This window comes from Eriocheir sinensis, unplaced genomic scaffold, assembly GCF_024679095.1.
Source record: "Eriocheir sinensis breed Jianghai 21 unplaced genomic scaffold, ASM2467909v1 Scaffold591, whole genome shotgun sequence".
NCBI lineage: Eukaryota > Metazoa > Arthropoda > Malacostraca > Decapoda > Varunidae > Eriocheir > Eriocheir sinensis.
The window spans coordinates 152,501-167,500 of NW_026111933.1; the positions used below are offsets into that span (position 1 = coordinate 152,501).

The following is a 15,000-nucleotide window of genomic DNA, read 5'->3' on the forward strand; positions in this document are numbered from 1 at the left end:
TATCTAAAATAGACACCTAATACTTAAAACGTGATTTTCGAGGCTAGGGGTACATGGATTTCTCAAAGCTCCCGGAAGGGTGCATGAACTTAGATAAGATTGAAGAACACTGCATTAAGTGACGAAGAAAAAATTAATGTAAAAAAAAACGCAATCCCTTTCCCTTCCGCACAAAAATAACACTGATGAAAGGCAAGAAAAAAGCTCGCCGTTTTCTGCTCGAGGTTGCCCTTCACATGCGGTTAAGCCAAGATAAATTAGTCACCTGTTCACTTTATTCTGTGTACCTGCAAGAAACTGACAGCCTTCAACAAGACGTATAATTTTCTCGAAACTCAGCACGTTGAACTTTACGAACTCAAAAAAAAAGTTTAAAAAAAAAATACATATAGCTAGACCAATATACAGTCTGGCATCAATTTTGTACTCATTTTCAAATGGGTGTCATTCATTACTCAGCCGTTGTTGTGAATAATATGGAGAGAGAAAGAGGTAAATCGAAGGTGCAAAAATAGAAACGTTATCGAGTATGACGTGTAAAGCTGCGTTGTTTTTGTTGCTCCTCTGTACACGCAACGCCGTCAAACGCACGAGAGAGAGAGAGAGAGAGAGAGAGAGAGAGAGAGAGAGAGAGAGAGAGAGAAAGTATAGCACACTAATGAAAATACGAGGAAGAATAATTAAAAGGAAGAGGAAAAAAAAAGTAATATGTGAAAAATTAGTAAATATGTTGATGATAATGATAATGACTAATAGAAATAATAATAATAATAATAATAATAATAATAATGATAATGATAAACGCTAATAACAGCAAAAAACACAGCTCAGAATAACATAAAAAACAAGCATCAAAAACAAAAACACACAATAACAACAACAAGACATGCACAGAAATAGAGATTCAAGCGCATCACGATGAAAAAAAAAATATACAGGTTCTCATGAAAAGCACTCGACGAGATTTTTTTCTGGTGGTGGGGAGCGACGAGGCTTCTCATAATCACTGCCTCTCGTATCTGTGGCAGTGAAAAGGCAGTGAACGCTATCGCCAGGCGGGGTAAACCGCACATTTAGCGAGAGAGAGAGAGAGAGAGAGAGAGAGAGAGAGAGAGAGAGAGAGAGAGAGAGAGAGAGAGACAGACAGACAGAGAGAGAGAGAGAGAGAGAGAGAGAGAGAGAGAGAGAGAGAGAGAGAGAGAGAGAGAGAGAGAGAGAGAGAGAGAGAGAGAGAGAGAGAGAGAGAGAGAGAGAGAGAGAGAGAGAGAGAGAGAGAGAGACTGCATGTGAGTGTTAAGAGAGGAATGAATTGTATATATACTCCTTAGGTAACACGCAAGAAAAATTTACGGTTTCGCTTTTTTATCCTATGTTTGGGGGGAAGGAAATGAAGGCTGGGGAAGGTTAGTGGGGTGGGGTGTGGAGCGGAATGGGTGAGGTGCAGTGGAGTGGGTGAGGAGAGATGGTGAGTGGAATGGAATGGAGTGGAGTGGAGTGGTGTGTGAAGTGGAGGCGAGTGGATGGAGTGGAGTGTTCTGTGGTGATGTTACGAGTTGTTTAAATTAGCGGCCCTCATATAAGTTTCGTGTGAGTCATTTACTTGCATATGTGTGCGTGTTTTTGTGTATTTTGTGTTTTATTGTTTATAATATTTTTACCTGTGTGTAATGAAGCGAGTTAATGAAAAATTTAATAATAGTTTTTGTTTATGCACACTTTCAGCATAGGTTGAAATACACACACACACACACACACACACACACACACACACACACACACATGATAGCTCAGTCGGTTAGAGCGCCGCGCTGCAAGGCTTCACGGCCAAACAGGCGGCGGTTCGAGCCCCGCTCAAGCCGGATTATTTCCGTTGACTTGGAGAGGTTACTGTCCCCCCTTGAGCAAGGGGGATGGGGTGTGTGGTGTGTGAGGTCCTGGCAGTACCCAGAGATCGACAATAATGAGCACTTGCTCACGTCGTGAGGGTAATTGTTGGCGAAAGCGAGTCCAACTCGTGATTAGGCTGTGGTGGTGAATTACACACACACACACACACACACACACACACACACACACACTACACAAAAAATACACACACACACACACACACACACACACACACACACACACACACACGAGAGAGAGAGAGAGAGAGAGAGAGAGAGAGAGAGAGAGAGAGAGAGAGAGAGAGAGAGAGAGAGAGAGAGAGAGAGAGAGAGAGAGAGAGAGAGAGAGAATGAATTACCAACATCCTTATCATCTGACCTGGTGATGCAAGCGCTGGTCTTGGTCAGCCTGCCGGTGTGGGTGGGCGGGTGGGCGTGGAGTGGAGGCGTGGGTGCGGCGGGGTGTGCGGGGGAGGGGTGGAGAGGATTAGTGGCTGATGGGGGGCAGAATGTGAGGGACAGGGTAGGTGGGTAGGTAGCAGGTGAGGTTACGCCCCAGCCAGGCACACTCAACCCAACACCTGCCGAGACGTGGCCGCCAGGTGCTTCATTAGACACAGGTGACAGGTGAGCACGATGCCACCGCTGCGTGTGATTCAGGTCCCGCTGGGGGGAGGGGGTCAGCCTGCACTCTGCCTTGCCGTGCCCACGCGACTTTCATTTAGCACTGTCAGGCTCTTCGAAGTGTTGTCACGGAGAGACGGAGCGGCCACGTGCACTCATGTATGCGTCACGCTTCAGAAAATAGGTGCAGAGTGGCTACTGTGTCCCCGCGCCACTCGGAGATGCATGAGGCACCTACTCGTGCTGCTCATAGTGTCATAGTGGGCTCTGCAGAGCCATGGCATTCTCGAGTGAGTGAGTCAGTCCATGAGTACACAGGGGTCGGCGTGAGGCGTCCAGCTCGCGAGTCCGGTGCCGCGGTGCGAGGTACGCGTGGGAGTCACCGTCTGCCTGGCGCGGCGGCCTCCCACCGACTGACTGCCTTTGCGCACCCCGCTAGGAGGGTCGGCTCCTCCTCCAAGCCCTCCTCAGATTCCCTCCTCCCATTAGCTCCTTCCACAGCTCTCACTCCGCCCCTCCGTCTGGCTTAGTGTCAACATTAGAGGCGGCAGATCTCGGCCAGCTAGATTTGCGGCACAGTTTACTCGTCTAGTTTAATGTTATCCTCGCTTAGCAAATGTTAAATAGCAAAAAAATTCACTTACAACCCTCTTATTGGGTTCATTATCATATTATCATTATTATTATTATTATTATTATTATTATTATTATTATTATTATTATTATTATTATATGTAGTAGTAGCAGTTTATAGTAGTATTGGTAGTATTGGTAGTGGTATTAATGGTAGTAGTACTAGTAGAAGTAGTAGTGGTAGTAGTAATATATATCATGATTATTATTGTCATTATTTTAATACTACAATTTTTATATTATTATTATTATTATTATTATTATTATTATTATTATTATTATTATAATAATCATTATTATTGTTGTTGTTGTTGTTGTTGTTGTTGTTGTTGTTGTTAAATGAATCCTCGCCTGCCGCTCTTTACCTACTCATTTTTCAGTTTCTTTCGCAACGACATTGCCACCAAATAGCCAGTGTCAGGTGCCAATTCGAAACATTAATAATTCAGTGCATGAAGAGGTCATCTGCCTGTTATCTGTCCTAATAACACTCCTGCACTTTGTTTCCCAGAAAGTTCCAATGAATACTCGTGACAGCTTCGAAAATAAATAATGAAAATATTATGCTCTTGCATTCATTGTTCTTGCAACTGCTTTTGTCTGAAATCATTGCGGTTGTTATTGTTATTATATTCTGGTTGGTCTAGCATATGAATTCTCAATCTTAATGACAAAAAAATAATCTAATCTTGAGAGCCTTCTTCGTGTATTCCAAGCTTGCCTCCTCCTACTCTATTAATTTTGCTGGTACTGCTGATACTATAACTGCTACTTCTACTTGTATTACAGCTTTCTAAAGACGATTCTCTTGGTAATTTATATAAATCCCAAAATTCATTGCCCTCTGCATTATTCTCTCTCTCTCTCTCTCTCTCTCTCTCTCTCTCTCTCTCTCTCTCTCTCTCTCTCTCTCTCTGTGTGTGTGTGTGTGTGTGTGTGTGTGTGTGTGTGTGTGTGTGTGTGTGTGTGTGTGTGTGTGTGTGTGTGTGTGTGTGTGTGTGTGTGTGTGTGTGCGTAACGTGTGTGTGTGTGTGTGTGTGTGTGTGTGTGTGTGTGTGTGGCTTATGTAATCACTTCAGTTTACTTACTTTTTTTACAATTCATTGGTGAGCATATTTTAGTAATGCTGACTGTGTGAATTTGTATCAACGCACGTATGGCTTGTTATGTCAAAATCAGCTGTTGTTCGGTGTGGCAGACGCGGTGTGAATGTGATTTTTGATGTGAGTGATAGATGCTATTTTGAATTTTCATCTTACCAATCATGCCTGATGTTAGTCATATTTACAGTATCTGATTTATCCTTTTCACATGCAGTAGTTGTAGGAGCAGTTGTAGTAGTAGTAGTAGAAGTAGTAGTAGTAGTAGTAGTAGTCGTAGTCGTGATGGTGGTAGTAGTAGTAGTTATCCTTAGTAATGATTATGTTTTAGCTTCTTCCTGCTTCACATTGATCTTCTGGTCCTGTCCCTCTTGTCGTCGCGTACAGTACAGGATTAGGTCTCGCTAGCAGCCTTCTTTTATTCTCAAAGTCAAAATCTGGCTGCTCTTACTGCTGTTAATATTTTCCTCCACATTCACTAAAGGGATAAAAAATTAACCTTTCCGTTCTTGGTTTTCATTCTTCTCGAGACCAAACAGGATGTGCTGAAATTAGATTAAAAAGGAATTAAAACTCCATTTTCCTCTTTTCACGACCGAAATACCATGTTTGTGTTCAGCCAAATGAAAGATACGAGTGGAATTTCCCTCGGGATTGTGATACTGTGTGTGTGTGTGTGTGTGTGTGTGTGTGTGTGTGTGTGTGTGTGTGTGTGTGACATTTCTTACTCTCGCGTGTGTGTTCGTAAATGTTTCAACCTTTTTCAGTTACTTTCGGGGAGAGCGAAAAGAGGAAGAGAGGCAAAAGTTAGTCTATCGTCCCCACCACCACCATCACCACTTCCATCGCCGCTGCATTCCTCAGTTTTCCAGGGTAAGTGTTTTATGTGTGTGTGTGGTGGGGGGGGGGGGGGGTTCTCGGTAGTCTCTTACGGTTCCGTCAATATTTATCTTATTTATGGGAAATTCTGGGCGAAGTGGCGTTTATTGTATATGAATGTACAAGACTCGGAAAAAAAATACGGAAATTCGAATAGAGGCATACACTCATCTTTGATTTTACTCTTGTATACTCAGGAAGAAGTAATAATGTGGTTAGTATAATTGTAGAACTCTAGCATCGCCAGTTTATTCTTCCATGTAAAGTTATAATTAACATGGAGGAATATTAATACCGCGCGGAACACACACATTATTATTGTTAATGGTAAAACAAAATGCGTAATTAATAATGGCGACGTTCTCAGTTCCCTCAAACATAATCATACACAACATTCTTATATGAGGATTGATAATAATAATAATAATAATAATAATAATAATAATAATAATAATAATAATAATAATAATAATAATAATAGTAAAGATAGTAGAAATAATAGTAGTGCTGCTGATATTAGTATTGAAATGTGATAATGAATAAGAGAGAGAGAGAGAGAGAGAGAGAGAGAGAGAGAGAGAGAGAGAGAGAGAGAGAGAGAGAGAGAGAGAGAGAGAGAGAGAGAGAGAGAGAGAGAGAGACAAACGTGACGCAGCTGTGGTCTTATCACCCGAAAACATCCCGTGAATTCTTAAGTCGCCTTAATTTATCTTTTTGCCACGCCGACTCTTCCACCTTTCTTTAAGTTTCCTCCTCCTCTTCCTCCTCCTTTTCCTCTTCTTCCTTGGCTTCTTCTTTCCTCCGAACTTGGCCCTTCTTTTATTTTCTTCTATTGGTGAGTGCCAGTCTGTCTCTGTCTCTCTCTCTCTCTCTCTCTCTCTCTCTCTCTCTCTCTCTCTCACACACACACACACACACACACACACACACACACACACACACACACACACACACACACACACACACACTTGAATGAAATAATAATGAATAAATAAATAAACAATGAAATAAATAAATAAATAAAGGGTCATTTCGCTGCTCGCCGACGTGTATCCCGATCGCTCCGGGTCCCAATAGAGAACATAAGCACGTCATGCTTTATTCACGAACACTTTTAAGGAACACTTTAATTAGTCTGTTCTGCCGCGTGTCTTCGTCTCATTTATTCATCCTCCCTTTCATCATTCCTCCTCCGCCCTTGTCCGTGGCTGTCCATTCTTCTCTTCCTCCTTATTTACTTGCCTCGTTTCATATCGTTGTTTGTCCACTACTTTTATCTTAACATCTTTCTTTCCCTTCTGGTAATCATTAGTTTACTTGCGGGACCCGTGGCTATACGTAATCCTACTCCTCTTCCTCTTAATCCTCTTCTAAATCTTTTAATCCTCTTCCTCCTCCTCGCAATCCTCTTCTAAACCTTTTAATCCTCTTCTAAGCTCGTAATCCTCTTCCATTTCTTCTTAATCCTTTTCTAAGCTCGTAATCCTCTTCCATTTCTTCTTAATCCTTTTCTAAGCTCGTAATCCTCTTCCATTTCTTCTAAATCCTCTTCTAAACCTCTTAATCGTCTTCCTTTTCCTCGTAATCCTATTCCACACCTCGTAATTCTCCTCTTCCTCTTAATCCTCTTCTAAATCCCTTAATCCTCTTCCATTTCCTCTTAATCCTTTTATAAACCTCTTAATCTCCTCCTCTTCCTCTAAAACATCGTCTAAACCTCTTAATCGCACTAACGGTGTCGAGACTGTTGATGTGTTCGAGATAACGGAGTCGAGACTTGGTGTGTTCGCATTAACTGGGTCGATACTGTTGATGTGTTCGAGATAACGGGGTTGAGGCTGTTACCAAGGATACCAAGGAGGAACACACGGAGGAAGGAACGAAGGAAGGAAGGTGCAAGTGTATTAATATATAGATTCCTCTTATTTTTTTCTCCTCTTCGTCTCTCCTCACCCTTAGCAGCTGTCCCTTCCGTTTTTCCGTACCTAAGCTCTTCCTCTTTCTCTTTACTATAACTGACCCCTCTTCCTCCTCCTTTACCCTCTCCCTAATGCTCGGCCTGTCCCCTTCTCCTTTCTCTTCATATCACCATTCCCCTTTTTCTCCTTCATCCTATCCCCAAATGCTCTTCCTTCCTTTTTTTTCATGTCCATTTTCCTTTTTCTCCTTTAGCCTGTCCCCCAGTGCTCTTCTTGTCCCCTTCTTTATATTTTTTACATGTCTCCTTTTTCTCCTCCACCCTCTCCCCTTATGTGTCTTCCTCTCTCCTCCTTTCTTCTTTCTTTAATCTCCATTCCATCCTTCTTCGCTCTGTTCCTGCCCTCTTTCTTCTTGCCCTATTTCCTAAAACTAATTTCATAATCAGCCTGTCGCATCAAAAATAAGAAAACTATTATTCTCTCTCTCTCTCTCTCTCTCTCTCTCTCTCTCTCTCTCTCTCTCTCTCTCTCTCTCTCTCTCTCTCTCTCTCTCTCTCTCTCTCTCTCTCTCTCATTTTCCTTGATAACCGGCTCCTATGCCCTACCTCGTCGCCCTCCCCTTCATCCACAACATCTTTGCTCTCCTTCCCACACTGCCAAACAAGCCTCTAAATACTATAAAATTCCATCAACGTTGGGAGCGTCAGTTGGACTGGAGACGCGTTCCATCATTAATATTAAAATCTATTATTGGGACGCTCGACGGAGATAGAGCAGAGTGATAATAGTCTTGTCCACCCAGAGGCGACGCCACGCTTAGTTTTTTTGTGTGTTTTGTCACTTATAGATGGCCTACTTAGTGTGTGTGTGTGGCATTCTATTTGTATCACACTTTTAGTCATCTATACTCGGACGACGTGTTATTTTTTTTTTCAACGTATGGTGCTTTTTTATTTAATCACCTGGCACCGAGTTCTGATCTTTTATTGTATTATCTATGTATTTTCTTTTCATAATCCACCTTCATCCGTATCAGTACACACACACTGTAATAGGTTTCTTTCTATATTGTTTTTATTTTATTTTTTATAGTCCGGTTAAAGAACGTGTTGGTGGTTACTTTTAAAAAATGAAGTAATGTTAATATATAAAAGATATCAATCATTACAACAACATCAATCAAAACAACCATTACCTCTTTCCTAAAACTAATTTCATAATCAGCCTCTCGCATTAAAAATAAGACCCCCCCCCACACACACACACACAGATAGATAGATAGATAGATATGTTTATTGACCACAGCTTACATAAAAATACAAAACTAACTATAAATACAAACATTCTGTACTAACAATTCCAAACCCACGGGACAAAACAAACTGCAGTCCACAAAGAAAATTGCAATTGCAAGGAAGTAAACATCTTCAAACGACGTAAAAATAAAACACAACAAACAATAAAATATAACCCCACTTTGTATAAACAGTTAGTCACTCACGATAGACACACAAAAGGTCCTAAGACCAAATTGCGAGGAAATAAACATCGTTGATGATAAAAAAAGACAAGAAAAAAAACAATAAAATCCCTCTACAATTAAAAAAAAAAAAACACTGGAGAAACAAACTACAGCCCAAAAATATATAATCGTGAGGAAGAAAACATCTTGAGAAAATTAAAATATAACACGTTTTTAAAATGACCATCTACTATACCTCATACCCGTGAAAGTGAAAAGTTTTGAAATGTAAAAGACATAAAATGAACTAAGAAATGCATCAGTGCAAGGGAATAAAAGCTACACACGCACGCACGCACGCGCGCGCGCGCGCGCACACACACACACACACACACACACACACACACACACACACACACACACCTCTCTGTCTCTCAAAACTTCTCGTTAATAGACATGCTAATTGTGGCTCAATGATCGCAGCCGCGGGACGCTCTCCCCCTCGCTCGCGGGTGATAAGTAACGTTCTCGTGAGCTCTTTTTAATTGTTCCGGCGCCGCGGGAGTCTGGCGGCGGGCGATAGCAATTGTTGTAAGTTCCTGGGCTTTGTGTGTCGTCGTGTGCGGTCGATAAGAATAGATAGAACATTTAATAAGTGAAGAATATCTACAACTTTCTGTATCAAATTCGAAAAACTTAGGTTGGCAAATTACTTAGACAAACAAAAACAGAAGCTTGCGGTTGCAACTTGCTGAGAATAAGAAAAAATTAGGAACGTATATAATTCATTAATTGTATAAGTCCAGGGCATCGACTGTCAGTTATTAGCTCTAAAAGATGCAAATGGCATGAATCCATGGGCATGACACACCATTTCATATTATTTTCATTCTAACAATTATGGAGCGTTCTAATGGAGACCTTATTGCCATCGTAAGCGATTCTTGGGGAAAGGCGTTCAACAGACGGCTTGAGGAACTAGTGTTTGAACGCTTAAACCAAAAATGATAACTAGTCACAAGGCAGATACGAACTGAATTGTTTGGGAGAGGACAACGTCATGCAGTAGAATGATACTGGATGACTATGATAATAATTTTATGATGGCCCTTCTTTTCATTCAAGAGCTCTAACGTCAGTCTAAAAAGATATGTGGCCATGAGGCGTCGTATTCTCCATCACCGCAAACGGACGTGCGTATGGCGACTGACAAATGTGATCCAGCAACTATTTCATGTGATACAGGATTCAGTGCCCGCCGGGAGAAGGAGCTGACCAAGGGATTAGTAATGTTTTTTAACGACGCAATAGACTCACAAAGCAGTCAGGCGGCGGTAAAAAGTGAATGGTATACAGTGAGGCGTTGGTAATATGGCGACGCTGGGGCGGAGGCGGCGCGAGGCGAAGGTCCAGGGCAGCAGCGGCAGACGTAGTTAGTTAGGGACGGACGATGATTAAACCCCTCGTCCTCGTCAAGCCTCTGGTCATATAGCGTTAAGAAGTCACTCACAACCCCCGTAGTCCTCTTAACAAGCCATCACTGCGATAATACTAAAGTTACTCAAGGACGCTGCGTAACGGGTGTCGTGGATGCGTATACAGCACCGTTGCCAGATTGTCGTACTCATAGCATAGTATTTACCGGTTTCTGACGCCTAACTATTGCCAAGAAACATCAGGAATTAACTATTTTAACGGTAATAATAAGTGAATCTCCTTATTGGGGTCCACGAAACGGTTTTGGGGTCGGAAGTCGGTAAATATAAGAGGCTGAGTAAGACATCTGGCAACTTTGGTATACAGACGGCTTTTATTCAGGCACTGTTGTGTTTGACGTTAAAATGCGACCGTGGTAATGGATTTTGCTTTTACGTTGTGGTGTGCGTGGGGGGGCTTTTGTTCATGTGAGCGCGCGTGAACTCGCTTAGTACATAAATATTTCCCCATGACCATACAAGGGGAACACGAGAAGGATATAGACAGGAGGGGTGTAATAAGAACATGTGCTTACCTGAATTTTATTGTAATTACATGGGCTTACCTGAACGCATTATAAAGGTAGTAAATAATATACATAAGCAAACATTCCTCTGATATGACAACTTTCCCTGTAATCATAAAAGGCTCCGAGAGGATTTCTTGAGGCCTGGGAGGATTAAAAACACTTTGTGGGAGGAAGAGAAAACTCCGTGTGCCCGCCGTTCGCCGCGCCCTGCCCCTCGGTATCGGCTCACAGACCAGCACTTTCCAGGTCTTGTCGCTCATTCCCCGCCGATGGCCCAACTTATCGGATTTCCTCCCCTGGGATCTCGCTGTCTCAAGATTGTTGGTATCAGTTTGTCCATTCACTGCTAATGAGGTAATGGTGCTCGATTCTTATGGTAGAGATGGGGGTGGTGATAATGATTAAGTGGTAGTAGGTAGTAGTAGCAGCAGGCTATGTTCAGGCACTTAACAGGCTTGTAGTAGTAGTAAAAAATAATCAATGAAGGTGAAGTGCATGCTTAGATAGAGCGTCTCATTACTGAGGAAGCATTATGAGCAAATCGAGTAGACAATATGCTGCTTTTTTTAGGTTATAGTTGGGTTAAGGGGATCTTAAAACGCATAACTGGAAAAAACTCACTTTCTTTGTTAGAAATTCTCTTCACTTAGTATATACATACATACAGCATTGTTTCAGTATTAGTAATTAATCAATATGTTTGGACAAGACTAATTAATGTGTTTGGAAAAGTCAAAGATTTGGCTCAGTGTCCACCTCCCGCGCTCCTTAATTTAAGACTACAGTGTAATTATGCAGATATTGCCATTGAAGTTAATTAATTGCAGAATGAAATTAGTCAAATTAGTTTATATCCAATGAATTTAATTAGTGGAAGTAAATGTACTGTTTAAGAGAAGAACCTTACCATCACCATGAGGTACTTAAGATGGGTACAGGGCCTGCTTGGAGACTTCCCCGGAGGAACTCCCAACTTTGGCATTGTAAGGTGGATCATGAAGAGTAGAAATGTAAGCATGGAAGTAAAGATGACATCAAGGAAGAGCACAGTTCTACATCACATTCCTGTCATACTTCCCCAGCCAGCCACCTTCATGATAAACCAAGGCAGTGACATCTCAAGTAATGGACGGCGGACTGTTTTGATTTTGCGGCGCCCTTATCATTAAGCCGCGAATTTTGGAAAATCAACCGCTTTGGTGCGAATCGCCAGAACTCCCTTATTTCTGGGGCCAAATAAATGTTTTTGGTATCAATCGACGGCAAAATGAAAGGGCTATATTATTTTAATAAGCGACCAGGCTCAAAAACCGACTCGAAAGGGTAAAAAATCGAATAAATTCGCAAAAAACGGCTACGAAAAAAAAAATTGAGTTCCCAACCTTGAAACCCCACTCATTTAACAAATTATTTAAGCCTTCCAATGTGCTTTTCAATATGATGCATAACATTTCCCTACTCCCAGTAGTTTCACGTAACCCTTTTGAGAGCGATTTTGACGAACTTCAAACACTTTGCCGTTTTTGTCTAGTGTGGCATTGCTATTGTCTCTAGAAGGGTGTAATTTGGCATGTAGCTCCTCTTGGCAATGTAGTTTGACCAGCTCGAAGGATTGTTCTATAGCTCGATTCCAAGTTTGTCGTCGAGCCGTCACAAAATAGCCTGTTTTTCGGCCCTTTTGCCGCGATTTGGACCCGTCCTAGTTTTTTGCTAACAACTTTTTTTTATTTATTTAGCGCTTTCCAATGTTTTTTTTCTGTTTATTAATGTGTATTGAAAGAACTTTCATTTGCCACCAAGCACGCCTTCCTAGCTTCAGTAGTTTTTGCTCGAGCTTGACCAGAATTCGCGATGAAAATTCGCCGAATCTGACTCATTTCACGCGCCGCGACGAAAAATCTTCCTGACGCCACAAAAATGAATATCTGCATAAAAAATCATATAGGAACACTTCAATATGTTGACTATCTTGTATTAAAGCCATTTTAAGATATCTATATAAAAAATTACTATTTTCATATAATCATTTCACTAAATATTAAGCCTTATTATGCTCGTACATGTTATTTCTATTTTTTTTAGTGTTCAACCATATATTCTTCCCATTTATGAATAATAAATTTAATTTGCTTTCTTTTTATGTATATGTATATATATATATATATATATATATATATATATATATATATATATATATATATATATATATATATATATATATATATATTAAAGGTATTATTCATAAATGAGAAGAAATATGGTTGAATACTAAAAAAAAAAAAATAACATGTATAATAAGGCGCTTAATATAGGTTGATTTATATAGTGAAATAATAATATAAAAAGTTACTATTTTTATATCATTGTCTTAAAATGGCTTTAATAAAAGATAGTCAACATATTGAAGTGTTCATATATGAATTTGTATGCAGATATATTATTTTTTGGTCAGAAGGTTTCGCAGCGTGAAATGAGTCAGATTGAATTTCGTCGTTGCTTCTGGTCAAGCTCGCTTTTACAACAGATTAATAAGAAAAAAATTGAAAGCAAACAAATAAATAAAAATTGGAAAGCACTAGATAAATAAATAAAAAAGGCAAGGCAAAAAAACACGTGTCCAAATCGCGGCGGGAAGACAAACAAAAGTCCTTCGAACTGAATCTTGACCGACGAACTGGTCATCGAGCTATCACATAATCCTTCGAACTGGTCACAACTACATTAGGGCTAGGGGGGTTTTGCCACAAGTGTCTAACAGTAATAGCACACTAGACAAACAAACGAAAAAAGTTGGAAAGTTTCAAAACGCTCTCAAAAACGAAACTACTGGGAGTAGGGAAATGTTATGCATTATATTAGAAAGCACATTGGTAGGGCGAAATTATTTGTTAAATAAGTGTTTTGAAATTCTCAAAAAATGAGTTGGTTTTAAGGTTGGGAACTCAAAAATAGTTTGAAAAGAGTCGTTTTTTGCGAATTTACTCGATTTTTTACCCTTTCGAGTCCGGTTGCTTATTAAAAAATATAGCCCTTTCATTTTGTCGTCGATTGATATCAAACACATTTCTCTAGCCCCAGAAATAAGGGAGTTATGGCGATTCGCACCACAGCGGTTGATTTTCCAAAATTCGCTGCTAAATGACATGGCTGGGGCAAGTTTCCGGTCCATAGTGTATGGTTCACTGACCAAGGTGATTAATTCATCATTGTGGTTCTTGCATGAGGGTGACTCCTTAATACAATATGGATGTAGAATATGAATACCTTATTCCATGATACTCAGCTGGCCTTTTCTTCACCTCGTCCCCCTGAAAAGTAAATTTGTCGTTAATTATTTTACACACAAATTCCATATAACAAGTTTCAGCTTAAACAACCTTGTCTCGTTTTTAGTACAAGAAAGAAAACATGCATACTCACCCATTCACATGCACACACAAGAGGAGGAGAAGAGTTATAGAAAACTAGGGAGATAAATTAATGAAAAGGAAGAATAGAAAAGGGAGAGAGGGGAACTGTATCTAATAATTCCAGTCCAGAGTCCAATGTGGTTGGCGTATTGGGTGTGTCTCCTCAACGCTGCAACACTTGTTCACCACAGACAGACAGACAGTTACCGATGTTGAGAGTTTACAATCTGAACTCAAAATTACAAATGTCACGGTTAAGATCCTCTGCATGAGTTAATACACTTGGTTCATGTATGTAAATTAGTTGGTTATTTCAGGCAGCTTTTTAATGATGAAAGCAATTGATTGAATGCTCTTCTGTATGTTAATTTGAATTATGTAAAGGCAGGGTAACAAATTAAGAAAAGCATCATTGCCTGCAAATTTACTGAGGAACTATATTCATTGTTTGCTTCGGTATTTCATTAATTTGGCTGATGGTTCAGCAAAGTGATGTCGCTGTTATTGATATAGAGAGATTGCGTGTATGTCTGCTTGTGTCCATAATAAAACTTGTTATATACTGTACATAAAAAGTCCATCTTTACTTCCTTGGTGCAAACTGATAAATGTTTAGTTTGATAAGTTGTGTTGTAGGAGAAATACATCATCATCATTCTGAGTTATTACTATCAAAGCTGTCACTAAAGGAAGGAAAATAAAGTAAAACGGTGGATGAGAAGGCAGAGTTAAGGATAAATGGAATGAGCAGGTGAAGCATTTCAATTACTCAACCAACTTCTCCCAAATTGAAGCGCATTAATTTCTTGCGTTAAATAAACCCCTTGTTCATCTACCCACAACTTCCTTTGATTTTTTCCTGGTTTACACAATACCAACCCGTGATTAATATTAAACTAGATCTGGAGGCCTTTACTGAGGTCTGGTTGGCTGGCTTCTTAAAACGATAACTTAATTGTAGGTGTATTTTACCTCCCACTGATAGACCAATGAACAGCCCGGCCCTCCACCTGAGAGCGCTCATTAGCGTGGCCCAGGTAAGGCCCTCAAAGCCCTGCCCAAAAAGAACTTGAGCAGTGAAA

General features: G+C 40.4%; 1 protein-coding gene and 2 long non-coding RNA genes across 5 annotated transcripts in view; 1 reads left to right on the forward strand and 2 right to left on the reverse strand.

Annotated features, from left to right (window-relative positions):
• LOC126993245 (uncharacterized) overlaps positions 1-3,131 on the reverse strand; it is a 27,585-nt gene extending 24,454 nt beyond the window's left edge. Inside the window, exon 1 of one of the 2 annotated variants that reach the window (XM_050852145.1) lies at positions 2,266-3,131. The gene's annotated coding sequence lies outside the window, so the exon portion shown is untranslated. The remainder of the gene's footprint in view (positions 1-2,265) is intronic. The other variant, XM_050852144.1, reaches the window with a different exon arrangement.
• Positions 1-10,774, forward strand: part of LOC126993246 (uncharacterized) — a 16,030-nt gene extending 5,256 nt beyond the window's left edge. The window contains exons 2-3 of the long non-coding RNA XR_007747541.1: positions 5,011-5,116; positions 10,627-10,774. This is a non-coding gene — a long non-coding RNA (uncharacterized LOC126993246). The remainder of the gene's footprint in view (positions 1-5,010; positions 5,117-10,626) is intronic.
• Positions 10,682-15,000, reverse strand: part of LOC126993247 (uncharacterized) — a 54,377-nt gene continuing 50,058 nt past the window's right edge. The window contains exons 4-5 of one of the 2 annotated variants that reach the window (XR_007747543.1): positions 13,773-13,816; positions 10,682-10,815 (exon numbers count right to left, since the gene is read on the reverse strand). This is a non-coding gene — a long non-coding RNA (uncharacterized LOC126993247). Of the gene's footprint in view, positions 10,816-13,580; positions 13,817-15,000 lie in introns of those variants that run through there. The other variant, XR_007747542.1, reaches the window with a different exon arrangement.